General features: G+C 36.5%; 1 pseudogene; it reads right to left on the minus strand.

The window, feature by feature from the left end:
- LOC110595529 overlaps positions 1–8538 on the minus strand; it is a 12401-nt pseudogene extending 3863 nt beyond the window's left edge.
- Between the last annotated feature and the right edge of the window lie 263 nt (positions 8539–8801).

The following is an 8801-nucleotide window of genomic DNA, read 5'->3' on the forward strand; positions in this document are numbered from 1 at the left end:
ATTCTGTTAAGAGATCATAATCAATTGTTCCTGGAAATGGCCCAGCCTGATGTTTGGACTGGGCCACATTCTTTAGGAACTGGTCTGACCTACAATTAAGAGTTTTTTATAGTACAGGTAAAGTTAGCACAGAATAGAAAGGTATTAGGATTTAAGTCAGTCATTAGGTGTTGGGTATGCATAAGTTTTAGAAGTTATTGATTATTAGGATTTTATGATATTAAAACTGTTGCATTGCTTTTGTGGAACATAAACCAAGCATAAGGAACAGTGAGATAATTTTGGGATTGTCCTTCCTCATGCTTGGGGGAAACCCACCTGGCTTTGTGTTCATGTAAAACTCTTGTGATTTGATTAAGATTGTCCTTTCTCATGCTAAGGAAAACGCCTGGTGGGTGAGGATGCCCTCCACCCACCTGGCTTTGTGTTTATGTAAAACTCTTGTGATTTGATTGGGGTTGTCCTTCCTCATTCCTAAGGAAACGCCTGGTGGGTGGGGGTTACTCCTCACCTACCTGGCTTTGTGTCCACGTGAACGTCTTGTGATTTGACATGTGAAAATTTGGGATAAAAGACTTACATTTGTTCCCAATAAATGGCTTCTGCTCATTTCACTGAACAGTTGTCCACTTTCTTTCTTTCTCTTTATATCTATCCCTCCATCTTTCTTTCAATATCTATCCCGACTACAGAGTCGGCTTCTGCACTAGACAGAGTCCAGTCTCTTTCTTTCTCTTTATTTCTCCAGAATATTCGCCAAGACTGCCCCACCTTCCAGGGACCCTCTAAATCTCTTTTGGGGGGCTGGCTCCCCATACGACACTAATATAATGACATGCCATAAGGTTTCATCAGAAGTATATGAGAGTATTTGTGCATATTTGGCAAGCTGTCACAACATGGTGTAAGCTGACACAAAAGTAATCACTAAGTAAATATTAATTTCTTCTGTGTTTTTCACTCTGTGCCAGACTGTATATCTATGTGATAAAATGGATGGTTGGAATTATTTCTTTACAAGCTCTGTAATACCATTCTTGAATGGGAGAATGGTATTATAATAAAAATAAGAATAAAATAAATGAAAGAAGATAATGATTGAGTAGTAATAAAAGTTTGAATTGCTGATTGCTTATTTTGTAACAAACATTTTCTCTGTGTTTATATTTTTTAATGTCTCTATGGAATAAATACTATACAGAGGAGGAAATTGAGACATATATAATTAAATTGTGGAAAGTCACATCGAATTTTGATAATGCATCAAGATTGAAGAAAAGGAAAGCTAAGCATAAATGTTATCTTCTATATCTAAAATACTTATTTACAAACTAAATTTTTTGTCCATATTTGTAAAAATATGTCTGTATTATATAATACAATGAATCTTTGTTTCATCTCTTTGTTCAAATTTTTAGAAGTTGAGATTGAGATTTGCAAAATGTCATAAATTGAAAAATGAAGATTCTGTATATTATATTAAATTATGAAATGAATACAAGTTGTACAAAACATGCTGTCAAAATTGTTTTTTATTATTATCATTTTGTGTATTAGACCATTGACTCATTGTTATATGCCACTTTGAATGAGTGCGTGAATAGTCTATTTTGCTAACTTCCTGTGTTCCCACTTGATGACACACCTTAGTGGTAGAACTGATGACACTGCTTATAATCTCAGAATCTAATTTATTTTTATTTGCATGTGCTAACTAAATGAAAGCGGAACTCTTCATTTCAGTTAGTTGGATGTATACTGAATAGTTCCAAAACTATTTGACAAATATTGAAGTTTCATAAAATATTTTATTATCACTTCGGCTAGCAGTAACTTTGCTTCATTTACATGAAAGTTTGTGTAATATGAAATTAGAAATTATGCCATTGGGCTTAGCTTACTTTGTTTTTATTTTTTATTATAGAATGAGATATATTTAACCTAATGAAAAACTTATTAATTTTATGGTGTCATCAAAAACTACAAAATTAACATTTTGAGGAGTCACTCTCAATGGAAGAAAAATCTCATAACACATTTTTTTTGTTTTATGACTTTAGCAATAATTAGAATCTAGAAAAATGCTTACAAGAGCATTTCTTTTTCTATAGTCTATGTTATTGGAATGCTAATGAAATATTAATGTTAGGTCAAAAGTCGAATTTATATTTTAAATTAATATTTTAATTAAGGAAATGGACTTTCTGGAATTTCCAATACACATCTTAACTTTCATCCAGATTTTTAAAAACTTTCAATTTTATTAACACTTTTGATAGTTTCAAATATCTGTTGGAGTCTAATTTTAAAGTCTACAAATATTTTTATTGTATAGCTTCATACTAATCATGCAATTGATTTGATTACCAGTAAATGGTTATGTGTCCTATTGTTCCATCTTGATTTAGTTCAGTCTAAACCAAATAAATATTTTATTGTAAGATTTAATTCAGTCTTCAAATATTCCCTCTGAAATTGACTATTAAAATAGAATTTCTTGATTGATGATAAATGTGTAATATAAGATACACAAAAAAGCACAAGTTTCGTAGAAATTGGAACTTGGGAAACATTTTTCACATATTTATTATTTTTATATTTGTATCAAAGATTTTTTGAAATTGTTAAAATGTTCTTCTCACAGAGTGATTCTGTACCTGAGTTGCCAGGTATAACTGGATCAATGGCATTGCTAAGATCTTTTTATTTTTTAATATATAAAGAATTGTATCTGACTATATCCCAGGAAATGTATGGGAAAATGCATTAAATTAGCATACAAAATTCCACTGCCAAACAATATTCGTCTAATCAAAGAAATTGCTGCAATCTTATTTCATACATGTGAGAAAAAGAATAAGCCCATTATGTACTCTATAATAATGATAGGTTTTTCCCGCCAACACACACCAGTAGTAGTGAATGCTCCAATCTTCACAAAAATGGAAAGATTATGCAGAAACACCCATTTTTTTATACCCCATTTTCATCCTTCTTGCAAATGACTTATGTGAACTGTAGTATTTTTGTAAACTGTGGGAGATAGATAAGGGAATAGCTTGAGCTGTGTATCTTAAAAACAACGATATGAGGAAAATTGTTATGAATAGTATTCATGAATTAAAGAAAAACAACAGCTTAGCAAGGAAGTTGAATAAAATGGGAGGATAGCTTGAGGTCGGAAGTTTGAGACTGCAATGAGCTATGATTGTACCACCACACTTCAGCCTAGGTGGTGGAGTGAGACCCTGTCTCTAAAAAAAGAAGAGAGAGAGAGAAAAAAGAAGACAAATCATATTACAAATGCTTTAGGCAAAGTCTGAATGGGGGCTTCTCAGGGTAACAAAAGAATCCCCCTGTACACATGGCTCAATACTGTACTCATGGTTCAAGACAACTAAGTATACTTAATCTCAGGCATTTTTAAAAAGGCGAAAGAGTGTTCTTCATCAGGTTTTGTGAACAAAGAAAAAAGTGTCACCAAGTTGAATTGAGTGAGTCTGACAATGGCTGCTCCGAGGTCCTCACCACCCCACCCAACTCACCATGATTAAGCATGCAGGCCCAGTAGAAACTCTGATGTTTTTTTGTCATTTCTCCCATGCTTTAAAATAATAGCAACAAAAATAAACACTGGAGTTAATATTTATATCATTACTTTTTAAGTTCACACTCTCCTAAAGGTTGCTTAGTTATTCTGTGCTTAAAATATGTATATGTATGTATGTGTGTGTGTCTATGTGTGTATGTACATGTATATATGTATGTATAGGCTGAAACTTTTTAATGACCATGCATTAACAATTTTGTTATAGTGCCAATCACAATATAATGTCAAAAGAAGGTGCTCATGTGCTACTTGAGGTGAATTATGCGTGAGCTCTTCGAATTTGACTCTATACTCATATTTTTTTCTTTATTGCTAGCCAGATTTTATTTTACAACAAGCAGATGTAAAGGAATTTCATGATTTGTTCAGCATTAGAATTACACAAGCAAATGTGGATTTAGAATTTGACTCTGCAGTGTGTTCTGTTTAAAATCCTAAGTAGATTGTTCCTTAATGTTCAATTCATTCATAATTTATGGTCATTAAGCATTGAAAGAGAGTGAAACGAATCCTTGATACATTACCTTAAAATGTGCAGTTTAATGTTTTTCCCATTGAGCAAGCTATAAACTGTGAAGTAATGTTTCCAAATCCAGAATTTTCTCTCCAAGCCCCTCATTTACATACGTAATCACCAGTGGACCTCACGTTCCATAGAGAAACATGGAACCAAACAAGTGAACCAAAGTCACGATGCTAACAGTTGGATGGAAGATGCTTGATCTTTACCCTGCTACGTTCATAGAGTCTAAGTATGCAATTTCAAGAGCCTGCAACAGGCTGAAGACATTAATTTGTTTATTTCAGATCTGAGTTGCGATCGCTGAGGTTGCTTGTCACACACAAGCTACTTCTCAGTCATTCCTGAGGAGTAGCGCTGGTTGTGAGTGACCGCTACAGAGCAGCCTATTCTTATGCATGCCAGCCCTCTCTGTGGAGCAGGAGGGTGGCAGAGGGATAAAGGAACCACAGAGAAGGTTTAGTTGGGTCAGGATTTGAATATGCATTTCTTTTCATCGTGTTTAATATTTCCGATGATCTCCTACCTCTTCAACTTTTTCGATAATCTGATAGATTAGGTGAGTGGTGTATATCACACTAAGAAGAGGTTTTTCTGGTCAGTTACATACTTTCTTGACAGCTCATGGATTATGATTATTAAGTAAATAAAACAGTGTCTCTCCATAGCAAGATAGTCAACCCCCTTTGTCTTAACATGAACTACTTTTTTAAATTTTTTGAGAAAGCAGGATTTATTGGGAAGACAGAAAAGCTCCCAGAGCGGGATGAGACCCCAGAAAGTTGCCTTCTATGTTATCTCTTAAGGAGACTGAATCTTTGCAACTTTTCTATTTCTGACATGTCATGTATTCAATTTTAATAGTTCTTACCAACAGGAAGGAAATATAAGTTTCTCTTTCTGGGAACATTTAGCAGGAGTTATGATATAAAAATATTTCAGGAGGAATTTCTAGGTTTCAAATACATTTTATATTTTTGCAATAATTATAAATTCAACTTATTGACATTTTTTTAAAGAGATGGGGTACAACTCAGGGTTAGGTAGATAAGTGGTCATCGTTCAGGTAAAGTTTGGGCCTCCTTTTTGTCCTCACTTTGCCTGTTTTGAGATCGGGTACCCTTATTGATGTTATGTGCCCCTCTGGCAGTGTTTCACTACTGCCAATCCCTTTCTTATAGTATTATAATAAATGTTCAGGGCCCTCTTATAAGTGAGTACATGTGGTACTCAGATCAGAGGAACTAAAATCATAGTGGCTCAGCCTGTAATCCCGCACCTTTGGGAGGCTGAAGTGAGTGGATTGCCTGAGCCCGCGGGTTCGAGACCCGCCTGGGCAGGGAGACCCCATCTCTACAATAAATCAAAAAATCAGCCAGGCGTGGTAGCGCATGCCTGTAATTCTGGCTACTTGGAAGGCTGAGGTGGAAGGATCGCCGAAGCCCAGCATGTCAAGGCTGCGGTGACCAGGAGCAGCCACTGCACTCTAGTCTGGGCGACAGAGTGAGACTCCAACTCAAAAAAAAAAGAAAAAAACACCTGCACAAGCATGTTTATCACAGCATTATTCACAATAGAGAAACATGGAACCAACCATGCTGCCCATCAAAACTGGATTGGATAAAGAAATTGTGGTACATATACAGGATGGACTATTACACAACTATAAAGAAAAAATTATGAACTCTGCAGCAACTTGGATGGATTTACAGTCTATAATATTGATATTTTCAAGATCTGGGGTGCTGATGCAGTACACAACACTGCAATGCATTTTGTGCCATAATATAAATAGTTATCAAATCTTGGATACATTGATTAAAAATTATAATATTGCTTTATAATTCCACTCTGACTGGCAGATGGAAGCTAAGCTCTGTGTGAAAATTATAAACAATCCTATATCCTGCAAATCACACCTGCTGACCTAGTCTGTGCTTGTGGCTAGAGTGAAGCAAGGAGTGGATCAGTGACCAGCACAGTGAAGACCTGGAGGCTGTTTGCCAAGTGGTCAAGGGACAGCAGGAGGGCACGTGGTGGGGTGAGTTGCTGGGAAATCTCTGCTACACTTTTGTAAAAGGGAGTCGCTGTGATTTAGCCACATTGAACTGCTGACCTGGGACACCAGATGGAGGAGGGAACACTGCACCATGTAGGACAATTGACCTCCTTTTGCATTCTTATTTTTCTCTGTATAACTGCTTGAGTTTCCTGTAAATAGCTTAGTATGTGTTTAATTGGGGAATCATTCATAGTGGTGGGAGAGTAATGTTAAACCCTTATCTGAGACTGACAGCTTTTGAGAAATTATTTTGATACCAATTTATCACATTTAATCTTCCCCAAAAGTCAATGAGGTACATAGTCTTATTTTCACCCTTTACATATTAAGGAATTTGTCCTTGAGGTATCTGCCTTTACATGTTAAAGAATTTAAGTCCTTGAGGTATCTCCCAGCTAACCTGAAGGGGGATACATGTCAGTCCAGATGTAGGACCCAGAGCTCAGAACTCTACCTCAGTTCTCTTGGGGACACTGCCCCCCATCCCTGAAATCTGGGTTTTAAACCGTCCACTACCAGTTTCATCACAGAATCACAAATATGAATTGAGACATTTGTCTAGTGTTTTTTTTTTTAACTCAGAAATAATCCCTACTGGATGTCAAATTAGTCATTCTTCCTTTGCAAAATTTAGTCTCAGGAAAACAAGCATATCAGACAATAATATAGGGATATATATGATTTTGACCATAAGTATTTGTAAATTAAACAACTCAGTTCCTAATATGTTGCAGTAAATAAGTATCAGATAAAATGAGATTCAAACTAAAAAAAAACACAGTTGCTTTTCCCCATAAAAATAGAGGATGAGGAAAATGAGAAAATGTTGGCAAGAGCTAATAGAATGTTTCAGAAGCAGAACAAAAGTTAAGAGTAGTGATTACCCTTTTGCTCCTGCAGTGCTATCTGTCTGGTGGAACCATCTGGATGGGTTCAGGGAGTGTGACTGGGTTAAGAGCACAAAGAAAAACAGGAAAGGAAACTGGCATCATCCTTAGTTTTACTATGTCTGTTAAGATAGCGGATGAAAGTTTTCTGTTGTTAAGTCACCTCTGGGAGTTTGAAGAAAAATGCAGTTAAGAGCACTACAGAATCTAATAGATATATCTGATTTCTGATTTCTGATATTTCTGATTTCTTCTCATGTCTTTTTTTTTTTTTTTTTTGAGAGGCACAGTCCCACTGGAGTGCAGTGGCTATGCAGAGGTATGATTGATCTCCTGGCCTCCTACTTCAACCTTCTCAGTAGCTGGGACTACAGGTGTGACACCCGGCCTTCTCTCTTTTTATAAATATCCTTTTATAGCTAAACTCAAAATCTTGACCAATATTAACAATAATCTCAAATATAACCACTACTAACGAATTCTTATCTATGATATATGAGTTAGTTAGATATGGCTGTTTAAATTTTACACAGTATTTGTGTGTGCATTTCCTCCTTTAAACTTTAAGAAAATTTTGTGAAAAATTGTTATTTGTGTTCCCATCTTGCACAGATAAACTTTCAGACAATTGATTTATCATAGCTCACTGCTGTCTCCATCTTCTGGGCACAAGTGATACTCCTGCCTCAGCCTCCCAAGCTTCTGGGACTACAGGCACACACCACCATGCATGGTTAATTTTTAAAAGTCACAATTTTTTAGATATGAGGTCTTGCTATGTTGCCCAGGCGGGTCTCAAACTCCTAGGCTTGAATGATCCTTCTGCCTCAGCCTCCCAAAGTGCTGGGATTATAGTTGTGAGCCAACATGCCCAGCTACTTGTTTTTATTTTAAATGCTGACATGATTTTAAAAAATCTAAAACACCAACTGGTAAAAGGAAAATTTAAAAATTAACTGTAATGTAATTGCCCACACATAAATAAAGCTTTAAAACTTATATTGTGACTTCACACCATAAATATTTACGAAGTGTACATGATGAACCAGACAGTTGGAAAAAAACAGGGAACAAGTTAGGAGCAACTTCACCCTGTCAGATCTTGCAGACAAATATTTTGAATTTTTTTTTCTGCATGTTTTAGAGTGATGTTGATCACATTCCATATCATAGAGGCCTTTTCATAATAGCCCTTGACCAGATGGTGTCTTTGCCAGGAGGAGAACCTCCTCTGACTTCTAGGGCTTCAGCCTACAAAAGGCTTGTCCTGACTCCTGTGTGACCTGGCTACTGCAGGGATCTGAAAGCACAGGCGTTGGAGAATATTGGAGGGTGGAAGGAAGAAACTGTGTCTTTTTTTCCAGCTTCTGGGGATGGTCTCTTGCACCTGCAGCAGCTGCAGGCAGCAGGGACCATGTGAAGGTTGCTGGCTCTGGCACCCTAAAGGCAGTTTCATCATCGTTGGTAGAATGCAGGAGGCAGGGTTGCTGTGTATCCACATTCGAGGATCCCACAAACAGCTCTGGAGTGCAGAGTCTCCATCAGCTCAGCAGCAAAGAGCTCGTGGGCTCCACTAGTGACTGCAGGTTGTCCTTGGGTGATAACACTCCTCTATCTGTTTCTTCACCTTTCCTGCCAACCCTTTTGTCACCTCTGTAACCAGTTTCCTGCATTAAATCTCTTTGATTTAAAATGTGTCAGGTGTGTATCACTATTCTATCA

The sequence above is a fragment of the Carlito syrichta genome, unplaced genomic scaffold (assembly GCF_000164805.1).
Source record: "Carlito syrichta isolate Samal-C Ts95f unplaced genomic scaffold, Tarsius_syrichta-2.0.1 Scaffold302566, whole genome shotgun sequence".
Taxonomy (NCBI): domain Eukaryota; kingdom Metazoa; phylum Chordata; class Mammalia; order Primates; family Tarsiidae; genus Carlito; species Carlito syrichta.